The sequence below is a fragment of the Brachyhypopomus gauderio genome, chromosome 16 (genome assembly GCF_052324685.1).
Source record: "Brachyhypopomus gauderio isolate BG-103 chromosome 16, BGAUD_0.2, whole genome shotgun sequence".
Classification (NCBI taxonomy): Eukaryota; Metazoa; Chordata; class Actinopteri; order Gymnotiformes; family Hypopomidae; genus Brachyhypopomus; species Brachyhypopomus gauderio.
The window spans coordinates 1,600,021-1,621,403 of NC_135226.1; positions in this window are offsets into that span (position 1 = coordinate 1,600,021).

Here is a 21,383-nt window from a genome sequence, read left to right on the forward strand (position 1 = left end):
TGGTGTGTTTCCAAGCATGGTGAAGGCAAGAGAATGGTCCCAGAAGACAAGAGAAGAGGTTATTGCTCTTCACAAGAATGGCAATGGATATAAAAAGATTGCGAAGTTGTTAAATATTCCAAGAGACACTATCGGAAGTATCATTCGCAAGTTCAAGTTAAAGGGCACAGTGGAAACGTTACCTGGTCGTGGCAGAAAGAAGATCCTGACCGCGACTGCTGTGCGCTACCTGAAGCGTAATGTGGAGAAAAATCCCCGCGTGACTGCTAAGGAACTGAAAAAAGACCTGTCAGATGTGGGCACTGAAGTTTCAGCTCAGACAATAAGGCGCGCACTGCATAACGAAGACCTCCATGCCAGAACGCCCAGACGCACCCCCTTGCTGACTCCAAAGAACAAGAAAAGTCGACTGCAGTATGCCAAAAGTCATGTGGACAAGCCACAAAGGTTTTGGAACAGGTTTTGGAAACTAAATTAGAACTGTTTGGGACAATGGACCAGCGCTATGTTTGGAGAAGGAAGAACCAGGCTTATGAACAAAAGAACACCTTGCCTACTGTGAAGCATGGCGGGGGGTCAATTATGCTTTGGGGCTGTTTTGCTTCTAATGGTACAGGAAAGCTTCAACGTGTGCAGGGTACCACGAATTCCCTTCAGTACCAGGAGATCTTGGAGGAAAATGTGATGGAGTCAGTCACAAACCTGCGGCTTGGGAGACGTTGGACCTTCCAACAGGACAATGATCCGAAGCACACATCCAGGTCCACTAGAGCATGGTTGAACATGAAAGGCTGGAACATTCTAGAGTGGCCATCGCAATCACCAGACTTAAATCCAATTGAGAACCTCTGGTGGGACCTAAAGAAGGCAGTTGCAGTGCGCAAGCCTAAGAATGTGACTGAACTGGAGGCTTTTGCCCATGAAGAATGGGCTAAGATACCCATAGGTCGCTGCAAGACACTTGTGTCAAGCTATGCTTCACGCTTGAAAGCTGTCATAACTGGAAAAGGATGTTGTACTAAGTACTAAAAAATAATGTCACTAGGGGGTTGAATAAAACTGATAATGATGTGAGCACAGTAAAGACATTTGTGGTTATTCCATCATAAATATTATGTTATGTTTGTCTAATTTATAAGTGCCTCTTTGATATAATTGTAAATAAGATGACTGAAATGATCAAAATCAATGTCAAACTGGCCAAAACACTTTATTTCAGTGGGGGTTGAATAAATTTGATCACAACTGTAAATGACACACATAAATACACACATATTTACTAATTGTACAACATAACCATAACCAGGTTTAAAGCCACCTGTGTTGAAAATCGTGGGCATGTCTCTAAGCAGGCATGTCTCACAACACAGACGAGACCTCTCCAAAGCACAAGAGCACAGCACACACGAGAGACATGAACTCTCTTCAGCAAAATCACAGCCTCCAACATATTTCAAGCAATTCCATCACATAAACCATGCTGATTGGGTTAGGACAAACATTCACAAAATCCTGACCCAAAGAGACCACAAAATCTACATACAAAGCTATACATGACACATGAGTAGTCCATATACTGTTCACAAATTATATTACTTATTACATTATATCCAGTCACCTACAACAGTCATCAGGACACGTATACTTCAAAAAAGATAATACTTACCATTGGTCATTCTATAAAAAGAAGCAAAGGTGAAATGTAGTCTCACTATACCTGTGTAAAACAGTTGGTAGACGTCAAAACTCATAAAAAAAGGCACAAGCAATTTGTAAATTTGCAAAAACGCATGAGTGGCGCGTTTATATGGAGAAACAATTTCTTTTGAATTTGTTGTGCCGTTGCCATGGTAAAATCCCTATAGCCTAAGGGCAAGGCCTCGTTTTGATTATTCTTTTTATAATCTACAAAATAAAATGTTTCAGTCACATAAACAGTCACATAAACCAACACAGAGCAAGGTAAACTAAATGACACACATAAATACACACATATTTACTAATTGTACAACATAACCATAACCAGGTTTAAAGCCACCTGTGTTGAAAATCGTGGGCATGTCTCTAAGCAGGCATGTCTCACAACCCAGACGAGACCTCTCCAAAGCACAAGGGCACAGCACACGAGAGACATGAACTCTCTTCAGCAAAATCACAGCCTCCAACACATTTCAAGCAATTCCATCACATAAACCATGCTGTTTGTGTTAGGACAAACATTCACAAGATCCTGACCCAAAGAGACCACAAAATCTACATACAAATCCATACATGACACATGAGTAGTCCATATACTGTTCACAAATTTTATTGCTTATTACATTATATCCAGTCACCTTACAACAGTCCACAGGACACGTATACTTCAAAAAAGATAATACTTACCATTGGTCATTCTATAAAAAGAAGCAAAGGTGAAATGTAGTCTCACTATACCTGTGTAAAACAGTTGGTAGACGTCAAAACTCATTAAAAAAGGCACAAGCAATTTGTAAAATTGCAAAAACGCGTGAGTGGCGCGTTTATATGGAGAAACAATTTCTTTTGAATTTGTTGTGCCATTGCCATGGTAAAATCCCTATAGCCTAAGGGCAAGGCCTCGTTTTGATTATTCTTTTTATAATCTACAAAATAAAATGTTTCAGTCACATAAACCAAAACAGAGCAAGGTAAACTAAATGACACACATAAATACACACATATTTACTAATTGTACAATATAACCATAACCAGGTTTAAAGCCACCTGTGTTGAAAATCGTGGGCATGTCTCTAAGCAGGCATGTCTCACAACCCAGACGAGACCTCTCCAAAGCACAAGGGCACAGCACACGAGAGACATGAACTCTCTTCAGTAAAATCACAGCCTCCAACACATTTCAAGCAATTCCATCACATAAACCATGCTGTTTGTGTTAGGACAAACATTCACAAGATCCTGACCCAAAGAGACCACAAAATCTACATACAAATCCATACATGACACATGAGTAGTCCATATACTGTTCACAAATTATATTGCTTATTACATTATATCCAGTCACCTTACAACAGTCCACAGGACACGTATACTTAAAAAAAGATAATACTTACCATTGGTCATTCTATAAAAAGAAGCAAAGGTGAAATGTAGTCTCACTATACCTGTGTAAAACAGTTGGTAGACGTCAAAACTCATTAAAAAAAGGCACAAGCAATTAGTAAATTTGCAAAAACGCATGAGTGGTGCATTCATATGGAGAAACAATTTCTTTTGAATTTGTTGTGCCGTTGCCATGGTAAAATCCCTATAGCCTAAGGGCACGGCCTCGTTTTGATTATTCTTTTTATAATCTACAAAATAAAATGTTTCAGTCACATAAACAGTCACATAAACCAACACAGAGCAAGGTAAACTAAATGACACACATAAATACACACATATTTACTAATTGTACAACATAACCATAACCAGGTTTAAAGCCACCTGTGTTGAAAATCGTGGGCATGTCTCTAAGCAGGCATGTCTCACAACACAGACGAGACCTCTCCAAAGCACAAGGGCACAGCACACGAGAGTCATGAACTCTCTTCAGCAAAATCACAGCCTCCAACACATTTCAAGCAATTCCATCACATAAACCATGCTGTTTGGGTTAGGACAAACATTCACAAGATCCTGGCCCAAAGAGACCACAAAATCTACATACAAATCCATACATGACACATGAGTAGTCCATATACTGTTCACAAATTATATTGCTTATTACATTATATCCAGTCACCTTACAACAGTCCACAGGACACGTATACTTCAAAAAAGATAATACTTACCATTGGTCATTCTATAAAAAGAAGCAAAGGTGAAATGTTGTCTCACTATACCTGTGTAAAACAGTTGGTAGACGTCAAAACTCATAAAAAAAGGCACAAGCAATTAGTAAATTTGCAAAAACGCATGAGTGGTGCATTTATATGGAGAAACAATTTCTTTTGAATTTGTTGTGCCGTTGCCATGGTAAAATCCCTATAGCCTAAGGACACGGCCTCGTTTTGATTATTCTTTTTATAATCTACAAAATAAAATGTTTCAGTCACATAAACAGTCACATAAACCAACACAGAGCAAGGTAAACTAAATGACACACATAAATACACACATATTTACTAATTGTACAACATAACCATAACCAGGTTTAAAGCCACCTGTGTTGAAAATCGTGGGCATGTCTCTAAGCAGGCATGTCTCACAACCCAGACGAGACCTCTCCAAAGCACAAGGGCACAGCACACGAGAGACATGAACTCTCTTCAGCAAAATCACAGCCTCCAACACATTTCAAGCAATTCCATCACATAAACCATGCTGTTTGTGTTAGGACAAACATTCACAAGATCCTGACCCAAAGAGACCACAAAATCTACATACAAATCCATACATGACACATGAGTAGTCCATATACTGTTCACAAATTTTATTGCTTATTACATTATATCCAGTCACCTTACAACAGTCCACAGGACACGTATACTTCAAAAAAGATAATACTTACCATTGGTCATTCTATAAAAAGAAGCAAAGGTGAAATGTAGTCTCACTATACCTGTGTAAAACAGTTGGTAGACGTCAAAACTCATTAAAAAAGGCACAAGCAATTTGTAAATTTGCAAAAACGCGTGAGTGGCGCGTTTATATGGAGAAACAATTTCTTTTGAATTTGTTGTGCCATTGCCATGGTAAAATCCCTATAGCCTAAGGGCAAGGCCTCGTTTTGATTATTCTTTTTATAATCTACAAAATAAAATGTTTCAGTCACATAAACCAAAACAGAGCAAGGTAAACTAAATGACACACATAAATACACACATATTTACTAATTGTACAACATAACCATAACCAGGTTTAAAGCCACCTGTGTTGAAAATCGTGGGCATGTCTCTAAGCAGGCATGTCTCACAACCCAGACGAGACCTCTCCAAAGCACAAGGGCACAGCACACGAGAGACATGAACTCTCTTCAGTAAAATCACAGCCTCCAACACATTTCAAGCAATTCCATCACATAAACCATGCTGTTTGTGTTAGGACAAACATTCACAAGATCCTGACCCAAAGAGACCACAAAATCTACATACAAATCCATACATTTACATTTACATTTATGGCATTTGGCAGACGCCCTTATCCAGAGCGACTTACATTTTTATCTCATTTTTTTTATACAAGTGAGCAATTGAGGGTTAAGGGCCTTGCTCAGGGGCACCTCAGTCATGACCTCAGGTCTGGGGATCGAACCCATGACCCTCTGGTCACAAGACCAGTTCCCTAACCACTAGGCCATGACTGCCTGAGTAGTCCATATACTGTTCACAAATTATATTGCTTATTACATTATATCCAGTCACCTTACAACAGTCCACAGGACACGTATACTTAAAAAAAGATAATACTTACCATTGGTCATTCTATAAAAAGAAGCAAAGGTGAAATGTAGTCTCACTATACCTGTGTAAAACAGTTGGTAGACGTCAAAACTCATTAAAAAAAGGCACAAGCAATTAGTAAATTTGCAAAAACGCATGAGTGGTGCATTCATATGGAGAAACAATTTCTTTTGAATTTGTTGTGCCGTTGCCATGGTAAAATCCCTATAGCCTAAGGGCACGGCCTCGTTTTGATTATTCTTTTTATAATCTACAAAATAAAATGTTTCAGTCACATAAACAGTCACATAAACCAACACAGAGCAAGGTAAACTAAATGACACACATAAATACACACATATTTACTAATTGTACAACATAACCATAACCAGGTTTAAAGCCACCTGTGTTGAAAATCGTGGGCATGTCTCTAAGCAGGCATGTCTCACAACACAGACGAGACCTCTCCAAAGCACAAGAGCACAGCACACACGAGAGACATGAACTCTCTTCAGCAAAATCACAGCCTCCAACATATTTCAAGCAATTCCATCACATAAACCATGCTGATTGGGTTAGGACAAACATTCACAAAATCCTGACCCAAAGAGACCACAAAATCTACATACAAAGCTATACATGACACATGAGTAGTCCATATACTGTTCACAAATTATATTACCTATTACATTATATCCAGTCACCTACAACAGTCCTCAGGACACGTATACTTCAAAAAAGATAATACTTACCATTAGTCATTCTATAAAAAGAAGCAAAGGTGAAATGTAGTCTCACTATACCTGTGTAAAACAGTTGGTAGACGTCAAAACTCATAAAAAAAGGCACAAGCAATTTGTAAATTTGCAAAAACGCGTGAGTGGCGCGTTTATATGGAGAAACAATTTCTTTTGAATTTGTTGTGCCGTTGCCATGGTAAAATCCCTATAGCCTAAGGGCAAGGCCTCGTTTTGATTATTCTTTTTATAATCTACAAAATAAAATGTTTCAGTCACATAAACAGTCACATAAACCAACACAGAGCAAGGTAAACTAAATGACACACATAAATACACACATATTTACTAATTGTACAACATAACCATAACCAGGTTTAAAGCCACCTGTGTTGAAAATCGTGGGCATGTCTCTAAGCAGGCATGTCTCACAACCCAGACGAGACCTCTCCAAAGCACAAGGGCACAGCACACGAGAGACATGAACTCTCTTCAGTAAAATCACAGCCTCCAACACATTTCAAGCAATTCCATCACATAAACCATGCTGTTTGGGTTAGGACAAACATTCACAAGATCCTGACCCAAAGAGACCACAAAATCTACATACAAATCCATACATGACACATGAGTAGTCCATATACTGTTCACAAATTTTATTGCTTATTACATTATATCCAGTCACCTTACAACAGTCCACAGGACACGTATACTTCAAAAAAGATAATACTTACCATTGGTCATTCTATAAAAAGAAGCAAAGGTGAAATGTAGTCTCACTATACCTGTGTAAAACAGTTGGTAGACGTCAAAACTCATTAAAAAAGGCACAAGCAATTTGTAAATTTGCAAAAACGTGTGAGTGGCGCGTTTATATGGAGAAACAATTTCTTTTGAATTTGTTGTGCCATTGCCATGGTAAAATCCCTATAGCCTAAGGGCAAGGCCTCGTTTTGATTATTCTTTTTATAATCTACAAAATAAAATGTTTCAGTCACATAAACCAAAACAGAGCAAGGTAAACTAAATGACACACATAAATACACACATATTTACTAATTGTACAACATAACCATAACCAGGTTTAAAGCCACCTGTGTTGAAAATCGTGGGCATGTCTCTAAGCAGGCATGTCTCACAACCCAGACGAGACCTCTCCAAAGCACAAGGGCACAGCACACGAGAGACATGAACTCTCTTCAGTAAAATCACAGCCTCCAACACATTTCAAGCAATTCCATCACATAAACCATGCTGTTTGTGTTAGGACAAACATTCACAAGATCCTGACCCAAAGAGACCACAAAATCTACATACAAATCCATACATTTACATTTACATTTATGGCATTTGGCAGACGCCCTTATCCAGAGCGACTTACATTTTTATCTCATTTTTTTTATACAAGTGAGCAATTGAGGGTTAAGGGCCTTGCTCAGGGGCACCTCAGTCATGACCTCAGGTCTGGGGATCGAACCCATGACCCTCTGGTCACAAGACCAGTTCCCTAACCACTAGGCCATGACTGCCTGAGTAGTCCATATACTGTTCACAAATTATATTGCTTATTACATTATATCCAGTCACCTTACAACAGTCCACAGGACACGTATACTTAAAAAAAGATAATACTTACCATTGGTCATTCTATAAAAAGAAGCAAAGGTGAAATGTAGTCTCACTATACCTGTGTAAAACAGTTGGTAGACGTCAAAACTCATTAAAAAAAGGCACAAGCAATTAGTAAATTTGCAAAAACGCATGAGTGGTGCATTCATATGGAGAAACAATTTCTTTTGAATTTGTTGTGCCGTTGCCATGGTAAAATCCCTATAGCCTAAGGGCACGGCCTCGTTTTGATTATTCTTTTTATAATCTACAAAATAAAATGTTTCAGTCACATAAACAGTCACATAAACCAACACAGAGCAAGGTAAACTAAATGACACACATAAATACACACATATTTACTAATTGTACAACATAACCATAACCAGGTTTAAAGCCACCTGTGTTGAAAATCGTGGGCATGTCTCTAAGCAGGCATGTCTCACAACACAGACGAGACCTCTCCAAAGCACAAGAGCACAGCACACACGAGAGACATGAACTCTCTTCAGCAAAATCACAGCCTCCAACATATTTCAAGCAATTCCATCACATAAACCATGCTGATTGGGTTAGGACAAACATTCACAAAATCCTGACCCAAAGAGACCACAAAATCTACATACAAAGCTATACATGACACATGAGTAGTCCATATACTGTTCACAAATTATATTACCTATTACATTATATCCAGTCACCTACAACAGTCCTCAGGACACGTATACTTCAAAAAAGATAATACTTACCATTGGTCATTCTATAAAAAGAAGCAAAGGTGAAATGTTGTCTCACTATACCTGTGTAAAACAGTTGGTAGACGTCAAAACTCATTAAAAAAAGGCACAAGCAATTAGTAAATTTGCAAAAACGCATGAGTGGTGCATTCATATGGAGAAACAATTTCTTTTGAATTTGTTGTGCCGTTGCCATGGTAAAATCCCTATAACCTAAGGGCACGGCCTCGTTTTGATTATTCTTTTTATAATCTACAAAATAAAATGTTTCAGTCACATAAACAGTCACATAAACCAACACAGAGCAAGGTAAACTAAATGACACACATAAATACACACATATTTACTAATTGTACAACATAACCATAACCAGGTTTAAAGCCACCTGTGTTGAAAATCGTGGGCATGTCTCTAAGCAGGCATGTCTCACAACCCAGACGAGACCTCTCCAAAGCACAAGGGCACAGCACACGAGAGACATGAACTCTCTTCAGCAAAATCACAGCCTCCAACACATTTCAAGCAATTCCATCACATAAACCCTGCTGTTTGTGTTAGGACAAACATTCACAAGATCCTGACCCAAAGAGACCACAAAATCTACATACAAAGCCATACATGACACATGAGTAGTCCATATACTGTTCACAAATTTTATTGCTTATTACATTATATCCAGTCACCTTACAACAGTCCTCAGGACATGTATACTTCAAAAAAGATAATACTTACCATTGGTCATTCTATAAAAAGAAGCAAAGGTGAAATGTAGTCTCACTATACCTGTGTAAAACAGTTGGCAGACGTCAAAACTCATAAAAAAAGGCACAAGCAATTAGTAAATTTGCAAAAACGTGTGAGTGGTGCATTTATATGGAAAAACAATTTCTTTTGAATTTGTTGTGCCGTTGCCATGGTAAAATCCCTATAGCCTAAGGGCACGGCCTCGTTTTGATTATTCTTTTTATAATCTACAAAATAAAATGTTTCAGTCACATAAACAGTCACATAAACCAACACAGAGCAAGGTAAACTAAATGACACACATAAATACACACATATTTACTAATTGTACAACACAACCATAACCAGGTTTAAAGCCACCTGTGTTGAAAATCGTGGGCATGTCTCTAAGCAGGCATGTCTCACAACCCAGACGAGACCTCTCCAAAGCACAAGGGCACAGCACACGAGAGACATGAACTCTCTTCAGCAAAATCACAGCCTCCAACACATTTCAAGCAATTCCATCACATAAACCATGCTGTTTGTGTTAGGACAAACATTCACAAGATCCTGACCCAAAGAGACCACAAAATCTACATACAAATCCATACATGACACATGAGTAGTCCATATACTGTTCACAAATTTTATTGCTTATTACATTATATCCAGTCACCTTACAACAGTCCACAGGACACGTATACTTCAAAAAAGATAATACTTACCATTGGTCATTCTATAAAAAGAAGCAAAGGTGAAATGTAGTCTCACTATACCTGTGTAAAACAGTTGGTAGACGTCAAAACTCATTAAAAAAGGCACAAGCAATTTGTAAATTTGCAAAAACGCGTGAGTGGCGCGTTTATATGGAGAAACAATTTCTTTTGAATTTGCTGTGCCATTGCCATGGTAAAATCCCTATAGCCTAAGGGCAAGGCCTCGTTTTGATTATTCTTTTTATAATCTACAAAATAAAATGTTTCAGTCACATAAACCAAAACAGAGCAAGGTAAACTAAATGACACACATAAATACACACATATTTACTAATTGTACAACATAACCATAACCAGGTTTAAAGCCACCTGTGTTGAAAATCGTGGGCATGTCTCTAAGCAGGCATGTCTCACAACACAGACGAGACCTCTCCAAAGCACAAGGGCACAGCACACAAGAGACATGAACTCTCTTCAGCAAAATCACAGCCTCCAACACATTTCAAGCAATTCCATCACATAAACCATGCTGTTTGGGTTAGGACAAACATTCACAAGATCCTGGCCCAAAGAGACCACAAAATCTACATACAAATCCATACATGACACATGAGTAGTCCATATACTGTTCACAAATTATATTGCTTATTACATTATATCCAGTCACCTTACAACAGTCCACAGGACACGTATACTTCAAAAAAGATAATACTTACCATTGGTCATTCTATAAAAAGAAGCAAAGGTGAAATGTTGTCTCACTATACCTGTGTAAAACAGTTGGTAGACGTCAAAACTCATAAAAAAAGGCACAAGCAATTAGTAAATTTGCAAAAACGCATGAGTGGTGCATTTATATGGAGAAACAATTTCTTTTGAATTTGTTGTGCCGTTGCCATGGTAAAATCCCTATAGCCTAAGGACACGGCCTCATTTTGATTATTCTTTTTATAATCTACAAAATAAAATATTTCAGTCACATAAACAGTCACATAAACAGACACAGAGCAAGGTAAACTAAATGACACACATAAATACACACATATTTACTAATTGTACAACATAACCATAACCAGGTTTAAAGCCACCTGTGTTGAAAATCGTGGGCATGTATCTAAGCAGCCATGTCTCACAACACAGACGAGACCTCTCCAAAGCACAAGGGCACAGCACACGAGAGACATGAACTCTCTTCAGCAAAATCACAGCCTCCAACACATTTCAAGCAATTCCATCACATAAACCATGCTGTTTGGGTTAGGACATTCACAAGATCCTGACCCAAAGAGACCACAAAATCTACATACAAAGCCATACATGACACATGAGCAGTCCATATACTGTTCACAAATTTTATTGCTTATTACATTATATCCAGTCACCTTACAACAGTCCTCAGGACATGTATACTTCAAAAAAGATAATACTTACCATTGGTCATTCTATAAAAAGAAGCAAAGGTGAAATGTTGTCTCACTATACCTGTGTAAAACAGTTGGTAGACGTCAAAACTCATTAAAAAAAGGCACAAGCAATTAGTAAATTTGCAAAAACGCATGAGTGGTGCATTCATATGGAGAAACAATTTCTTTTGAATTTGTTGTGCCGTTGCCATGGTAAAATCCCTATAACCTAAGGGCACGGCCTCGTTTTGATTATTCTTTTTATAATCTACAAAATAAAATGTTTCAGTCACATAAACAGTCACATAAACCAACACAGAGCAAGGTAAACTAAATGACACACATAAATACACACATATTTACTAATTGTACAACATAACCATAACCAGGTTTAAAGCCACCTGTGTTGAAAATCGTGGGCATGTCTCTAAGCAGGCATGTCTCACAACCCAGACGAGACCTCTCCAAAGCACAAGGGCACAGCACACGAGAGACATGAACTCTCTTCAGCAAAATCACAGCCTCCAACACATTTCAAGCAATTCCATCACATAAACCCTGCTGTTTGTGTTAGGACAAACATTCACAAGATCCTGACCCAAAGAGACCACAAAATCTACATACAAAGCCATACATGACACATGAGTAGTCCATATACTGTTCACAAATTTTATTGCTTATTACATTATATCCAGTCACCTACAACAGTCCACAGGACACGTATACTTCAAAAAAGATAATACTTACCATTGGTCATTCTATAAAAAGAAGCAAAGGTGAAATGTAGTCTCACTATACCTGTGTAAAACAGTTGGAAGACGTCAAAACTCATAAAAAAAGGCACAAGCAATTTTGTAAATTTGCAAAAACGCGTGAGTGGCGCGTTTATATGGAGAAACAATTTCTTTTGAATTTGTTGTGCCATTGCCATGGTAAAATCCCTATAGCCTAAGGGCAAGGCCTCGTTTTGATTATTCTTTTTATAATCTACAAAATAAAATGTTTCAGTCACATAAACAGTCACATAAACCAACACAGAGCAAGGTAAACTAAATGACACACATAAATACACACATATTTACTAATTGTACAACATAACCATAACCAGGTTTAAAGCCACCTGTGTTGAAAATCGTGGGCATGTCTCTAAGCAGGCATGTCTCACAACCCAGACGAGACCTCTCCAAAGCACAAGGGCACAGCACACGAGAGACATGAACTCTCTTCAGCAAAATCACAGCCTCCAACACATTTCAAGCAATTCCATCACATAAACCATGCTGATTGGGTTAGGACAAACATTCACAAAATCCTGACCCAAAGAGACCACAAAATCTACATACAAATCCATACATGACACATGAGTAGTCCATATACTGTTCACAAATTTTATTGCTTATTACATTATATCCAGTCACCTTACAACAGTCCACAGGACACGTATACTTCAAAAAAGATAATACTTACCATTGGTCATTCTATAAAAAGAAGCAAAGGTGAAATGTAGTCTCACTATACCTGTGTAAAACAGTTGGTAGACGTCAAAACTCATAAAAAAAGGCACAAGCAATTTTGTAAATTTGCAAAAACGCGTGAGTGGCGCGTTTATATGGAGAAACAATTTCTTTTGAATTTGTTGTGCCATTGCCATGGTAAAATCCCTATAGCCTAAGGGCAAGGCCTCGTTTTGATTATTCTTTTTATAATCTACAAAATAAAATGTTTCAGTCACATAAACAGTCACATAAACCAACACAGAGCAAGGTAAACTAAATGACACACATAAATACACACATATTTACTAATTGTACAACATAACCATAACCAGGTTTAAAGCCACCTGTGTTGAAAATCGTGGGCATGTCTCTAAGCAGGCATGTCTCACAACACAGACGAGACCTCTCCAAAGCACAAGGGCACAGCACACAAGAGACATGAACTCTCTTCAGCAAAATCACAGCCTCCAACACATTTCAAGCAATTCCATCACATAAACCATGCTGTTTGGGTTAGGACAAACATTCACAAGATCCTGGCCCAAAGAGACCACAAAATCTACATACAAATCCATACATGACACATGAGTAGTCCATATACTGTTCACAAATTATATTGCTTATTACATTATATCCAGTCACCTTACAACAGTCCACAGGACACGTATACTTCAAAAAAGATAATACTTACCATTGGTCATTCTATAAAAAGAAGCAAAGGTGAAATGTAGTCTCACTATACCTGTGTAAAACAGTTGGTAGACGTCAAAACTCATAAAAAAAGGCACAAGCAATTTTGTAAATTTGCAAAAACGCGTGAGTGGCGCGTTTATATGGAGAAACAATTTCTTTTGAATTTGTTGTGCCATTGCCATGGTAAAATCCCTATAGCCTAAGGGCAAGGCCTCGTTTTGATTATTCTTTTTATAATCTACAAAATAAAATGTTTCAGTCACATAAACAGTCACATAAACCAACACAGAGCAAGGTAAACTAAATGACACACATAAATACACACATATTTACTAATTGTACAACATAACCATAACCAGGTTTAAAGCCACCTGTGTTGAAAATCGTGGGCATGTCTCTAAGCAGGCATGTCTCACAACCCAGACGAGACCTCTCCAAAGCACAAGGGCACAGCACACGAGAGACATGAACTCTCTTCAGCAAAATCACAGCCTCCAACACATTTCAAGCAATTCCATCACATAAACCCTGCTGTTTGTGTTAGGACAAACATTCACAAGATCCTGACCCAAAGAGACCACAAAATCTACATACAAATCCATACATGACACATGAGTAGTCCATATACTGTTCACAAATTTTATTGCTTATTACATTATATCCAGTCACCTTACAAAAGTCCACAGGACACGTATACTTCAAAAAAGATAATACTTACCATTGGTCATTCTATAAAAAGAAGCAAAGGTGAAATGTAGTCTCACTATACCTGTGTAAAACAGTTGGAAGACGTCAAAACTCATAAAAAAAGGCACAAGCAATTTTGTAAATTTGCAAAAACGCGTGAGTGGCGCGTTTATATGGAGAAACAATTTCTTTTGAATTTGTTGTGCCATTGCCATGGTAAAATCCCTATAGCCTAAGGGCAAGGCCTCGTTTTGATTATTCTTTTTATAATCTACAAAATAAAATGTTTCAGTCACATAAACAGTCACATAAACCAACACAGAGCAAGGTAAACTAAATGACACACATAAATACACACATATTTACTAATTGTACAACATAACCATAACCAGGTTTAAAGCCACCTGTGTTGAAAATCGTGGGCATGTCTCTAAGCAGGCATGTCTCACAACACAGACGAGACCTCTCCAAAGCACAAGGGCACAGCACACAAGAGACATGAACTCTCTTCAGCAAAATCACAGCCTCCAACACATTTCAAGCAATTCCATCACATAAACCATGCTGTTTGGGTTAGGACAAACATTCACAAGATCCTGGCCCAAAGAGACCACAAAATCTACATACAAATCCATACATGACACATGAGTAGTCCATATACTGTTCACAAATTATATTGCTTATTACATTATATCCAGTCACCTTACAACAGTCCACAGGACACGTATACTTCAAAAAAGATAATACTTACCATTGGTCATTCTATAAAAAGAAGCAAAGGTGAAATGTTGTCTCACTATACCTGTGTAAAACAGTTGGTAGACGTCAAAACTCATAAAAAAAGGCACAAGCAATTAGTAAATTTGCAAAAACGCATGAGTGGTGCATTTATATGGAGAAACAATTTCTTTTGAATTTGTTGTGCCGTTGCCATGGTAAAATCCCTATAGCCTAAGGACACGGCCTCATTTTGATTATTCTTTTTATAATCTACAAAATAAAATGTTTCAGTCACATAAACCAAAACAGAGCAAGGTAAACTAAATGACACACATAAATACACACATATTTACTAATTGTACAACATAACCATAACCAGGTTTAAAGCCACCTGTGTTGAAAATCGTGGGCATGTCTCTAAGCAGGCATGTCTCACAACACAGACGAGACCTCTCCAAAGCACAAGGGCACAGCACACAAGAGACATGAACTCTCTTCAGCAAAATCACAGCCTCCAACACATTTCAAGCAATTCCATCACATAAACCATGCTGTTTGGGTTAGGACAAACATTCACAAGATCCTGGCCCAAAGAGACCACAAAATCTACATACAAATCCATACATGACACATGAGTAGTCCATATACTGTTCACAAATTATATTGCTTATTACATTATATCCAGTCACCTTACAACAGTCCACAGGACACGTATACTTCAAAAAAGATAATACTTACCATTGGTCATTCTATAAAAAGAAGCAAAGGTGAAATGTTGTCTCACTATACCTGTGTAAAACAGTTGGTAGACGTCAAAACTCATAAAAAAAGGCACAAGCAATTAGTAAATTTGCAAAAACGCATGAGTGGTGCATTTATATGGAGAAACAATTTCTTTTGAATTTGTTGTGCCATTGCCATGGTAAAATCCCTATAGCCTAAGGGCAAGGCCTCGTTTTGATTATTCTTTTTATAATCTACAAAATAAAATGTTTCAGTCACATAAACAGTCACATAAACCAACACAGAGCAAGGTAAACTAAATGACACACATAAATACACACATATTTACTAATTGTACAACATAACCATAACCAGGTTTAAAGCCACCTGTGTTGAAAATCGTGGGCATGTCTCTAAGCAGGCATGTCTCACAACCCAGACGAGACCTCTCCAAAGCACAAGGGCACAGCACACGAGAGACATGAACTCTCTTCAGCAAAATCACAGCCTCCAACACATTTCAAGCAATTCCATCACATAAACCATGCTGATTGGGTTAGGACAAACATTCACAAAATCCTGACCCAAAGAGACCACAAAATCTACATACAAATCCATACATGACACATGAGTAGTCCATATACTGTTCACAAATTTTATTGCTTATTACATTATATCCAGTCACCTTACAACAGTCCACAGGACACGTATACTTCAAAAAAGATAATACTTACCATTGGTCATTCTATAAAAAGAAGCAAAGGTGAAATGTAGTCTCACTATACCTGTGTAAAACAGTTGGTAGACGTCAAAACTCATAAAAAAAGGCACAAGCAATATTGTAAATTTGCAAAAACGCGTGAGTGGCGCGTTTATATGGAGAAACAATTTCTTTTGAATTTGTTGTGCCATTGCCATGGTAAAATCCCTATAGCCTAAGGGCAAGGCCTCGTTTTGATTATTCTTTTTATAATCTACAAAATAAAATGTTTCAGTCACATAAACAGTCACATAAACCAACACAGAGCAAGGTAAACTAAATGACACACATAAATACACACATATTTACTAATTGTACAACATAACCATAACCAGGTTTAAAGCCACCTGTGTTGAAAATCGTGGGCATGTCTCTAAGCAGGCATGTCTCACAACCCAGACGAGACCTCTCCAAAGCACAAGGGCACAGCACACGAGAGACATGAACTCTCTTCAGCAAAATCACAGCCTCCAACACATTTCAAGCAATTCCATCACATAAACCCTGCTGTTTGTGTTAGGACAAACATTCACAAGATCCTGACCCAAAGAGACCACAAAATCTACATACAAATCCATACATGACACATGAGTAGTCCATATACTGTTCACAAATTTTATTGCTTATTACATTATATCCAGTCACCTTACAAAAGTCCACAGGACACGTATACTTCAAAAAAGATAATACTTACCATTGGTCATTCTATAAAAAGAAGCAAAGGTGAAATGTAGTCTCACTATACCTGTGTAAAACAGTTGGAAGACGTCAAAACTCATAAAAAAAGGCACAAGCAATTTTGTAAATTTGCAAAAACGCGTGAGTGGCGCGTTTATATGGAGAAACAATTTCTTTTGAATTTGTTGTGCCATTGCCATGGTAAAATCCCTATAGCCTAAGGGCAAGGCCTCGTTTTGATTATTCTTTTTATAATCTACAAAATAAAATGTTTCAGTCACATAAACAGTCACATAAACCAACACAGAGCAAGGTAAACTAAATGACACACATAAATACACACATATTTACTAATTGTACAACATAACCATAACCAGGTTTAAAGCCACCTGTGTTGAAAATCGTGGGCATGTCTCTAAGCAGGCATGTCTCACAACACAGACGAGACCTCTCCAAAGCACAAGGGCACAGCACACAAGAGACATGAACTCTCTTCAGCAAAATCACAGCCTCCAACACATTTCAAGCAATTCCATCACATAAACCATGCTGTTTGGGTTAGGACAAACATTCACAAGATCCTGGCCCAAAGAGACCACAAAATCTACATACAAATCCATACATGACACATGAGTAGTCCATATACTGTTCACAAATTATATTGCTTATTACATTATATCCAGTCACCTTACAACAGTCCACAGGACACGTATACTTCAAAAAAGATAATACTTACCATTGGTCATTCTATAAAAAGAAGCAAAGGTGAAATGTTGTCTAACTATACCTGTGTAAAACAGTTGGTAGACGTCAAAACTCATAAAAAAAGGCACAAGCAATTAGTAAATTTGCAAAAACGCATGAGTGGTGCATTTATATGGAGAAACAATTTCTTTTGAATTTGTTGTGCCGTTGCCATGGTAAAATCCCTATAGCCTAAGGACACGGCCTCATTTTGATTATTCTTTTTATAATCTACAAAATAAAATGTTTCAGTCACATAAACCAAAACAGAGCAAGGTAAACTAAATGACACACATAAATACACACATATTTACTAATTGTACAACATAACCATAACCAGGTTTAAAGCCACCTGTGTTGAAAATCGTGGGCATGTCTCTAAGCAGGCATGTCTCACAACACAGACGAGACCTCTCCAAAGCACAAGGGCACAGCACACAAGAGACATGAACTCTCTTCAGCAAAATCACAGCCTCCAACACATTTCAAGCAATTCCATCACATAAACCATGCTGTTTGGGTTAGGACAAACATTCACAAGATCCTGGCCCAAAGAGACCACAAAATCTACATACAAATCCATACATGACACATGAGTAGTCCATATACTGTTCACAAATTATATTGCTTATTACATTATATCCAGTCACCTTACAACAGTCCACAGGACACGTATACTTCAAAAAAGATAATACTTACCATTGGTCATTCTATAAAAAGAAGCAAAGGTGAAATGTTGTCTCACTATACCTGTGTAAAACAGTTGGTAGACGTCAAAACTCATAAAAAAAGGCACAAGCAATTAGTAAATTTGCAAAAACGCATGAGTGGTGCATTTATATGGAGAAACAATTTCTTTTGAATTTGTTGTGCCGTTGCCATGGTAAAATCCCTATAGCCTAAGGACACGGCCTCATTTTGATTATTCTTTTTATAATCTACAAAATAAAATATTTCAGTCACATAAACAGTCACATAAACAGACACAGAGCAAGGTAAACTAAATGACACACATATTTACTAATTGTACAACATAACCATAACCAGGTTTAAAGCCACCTGTGTTGAAAATCGTGGGCATGTATCTAAGCAGCCATGTCTCACAACACAGACGAGACCTCTCCAAAGCACAAGGGCACAGCACACGAGAGACATGAACTCTCTTCAGCAAAATCACAGCCTCCAACATATTTCAAGCAATTCCATCACATAAACCATGCTGATTGGGTTAGGACAAACATTCACAAAATCCTGACCCAAAGAGACCACAAAATCTACATACAAAGCCATACATGACACATGAGTAGTCCATATACTGTTCACAAATTTTATTGCATATTACATTATATCCAGTCACCTTACAACAGTCCACAGGACACGTATACTTCAAAAAAGATAATACTTACCATTGGTCATTCTATAAAAAGAAGCAAAGGTGAAATGTAGTCTCACTATACCTGTGTAAAACAGTTGGTAGACGTCAAAACTCATAAAAAAAGGCACAAGCAATTTTGTAAATTTGCAAAAACGCGTGAGTGGCGCGTTTATATGGAGAAACAATTTCTTTTGAATTTGTTGTGCCATTGCCATGGTAAAATCCCTATAGCCTAAGGGCAAGGCCTCGTTTTGATTATTCTTTTTATAATCTACAAAATAAAATGTTTCAGTCACATAAACAGTCACATAAACCAACACAGAGAAGGGTAAACTAAATGACACACATAAATACACACATATTTACTAATTGTACAACATAACCATAACCAGGTTTAAAGCCACCTGTGTTGAAAATCGTGGGCATGTCTCTAAGCAGGCATGTCTCACAACCCAGACGAGACCTCTCCAAAGCACAAGGGCACAGCACACAAGAGACATGAACTCTCTTCAGCAAAATCACAGCCTCCAACACATTTCAAGCAATTCCATCACATAAACCCTGCTGTTTGTGTTAGGACAAACATTCACAAGATCCTGACCCAAAGAGACCACAAAATCTACATACAAATCCATACATGACACATGAGTAGTCCATATACTGTTCACAAATTTTATTGCTTATTACATTATATCCAGTCACCTTACAACAGTCCACAGGACACGTATACTTCAAAAAAGATAATACTTACCATTGGTCATTCTATAAAAAGAAGCAAAGGTGAAATGTAGTCTCACTATACCTGTGTAAAACAGTTGGAAGACGTCAAAACTCATAAAAAAAGGCACAAGCAATTTTGTAAATTTGCAAAAACGCGTGAGTGGCGCGTTTATATGGAGAAACAATTTCTTTTGAATTTGTTGTGCCATTGCCATGGTAAAATCCCTATAGCCTAAGGGCAAGGCCTCGTTTTGATTATTCTTTTTATAATCTACAAAATAAAATGTTTCAGTCACATAAACAGTCACATAAACCAACACAGAGCAAGGTAAACTAAATGACACACATAAATACACACATATTTACTAATTGTACAACATAACCATAACCAGGTTTAAAGCCACCTGTGTTGAAAATCGTGGGCATGTCTCTAAGCAGGCATGTCTCACAACCCAGACGAGACCTCTCCAAAGCACAAGGGCACAGCACACGAGAGACATGAACTCTCTTCAGCAAAATCACAGCCTCCAACACATTTCAAGCAATTCCATCACATAAACCATGCTGATTGGGTTAGGACAAACATTCACAAAATCCTGACCCAAAGAGACCACAAAATCTACATACAAATCCATACATGACACATGAGTAGTCCATATACTGTTCACAAATTTTATTGCTTATTACATTATATCCAGTCACCTTACAACAGTCCACAGGACACGTATACTTCAAAAAAGATAATACTTACCATTGGTCATTCTATAAAAAGAAGCAAAGGTGAAATGTAGTCTCACTATACCTGTGTAAAACAGTTGGTAGACGTCAAAACTCATAAAAAAAGGCACAAGCAATTTTGTAAATTTGCAAAAACGCGTGAGTGGCGCGTTTATATGGAGAAACAATTTCTTTTGAATTTGTTGTGCCATTGCCATGGTAAAATCCCTATAGCCTAAGGGCAAGGCCTCGTTTTGATTATTCTTTTTATAATCTACAAAATAAAATGTTTCAGTCACATAAACAGTCACATAAACCAACACAGAGCAAGGTAAACTAAATGACACACATAAATACACACATATTTACTAATTGTACAACATAACCATAACCAGGTTTAAAGCCACCTGTGTTGAAAATCGTGGGCATGTCTCTAAGCAGGCATGTCTCACAACCCAGACGAGACCTCTCCAAAGCACAAGGGCACAGCACACGAGAGACATGAACTCTCTTCAGCAAAATCACAGCCTCCAACACATTTCAAGCAATTCCATCACATAAACCCTGCTGTTTGTGTTAGGACAAACATTCACAAGATCCTGACCCAAAGAGACCACAAAATCTACATACAAATCCATACATGACACATGAGTAGTCCATATACTGTTCACAAATTTTATTGCTTATTACATTATATCCAGTCACCTTACAAAAGTCCACAGGACACGTATACTTCAAAAA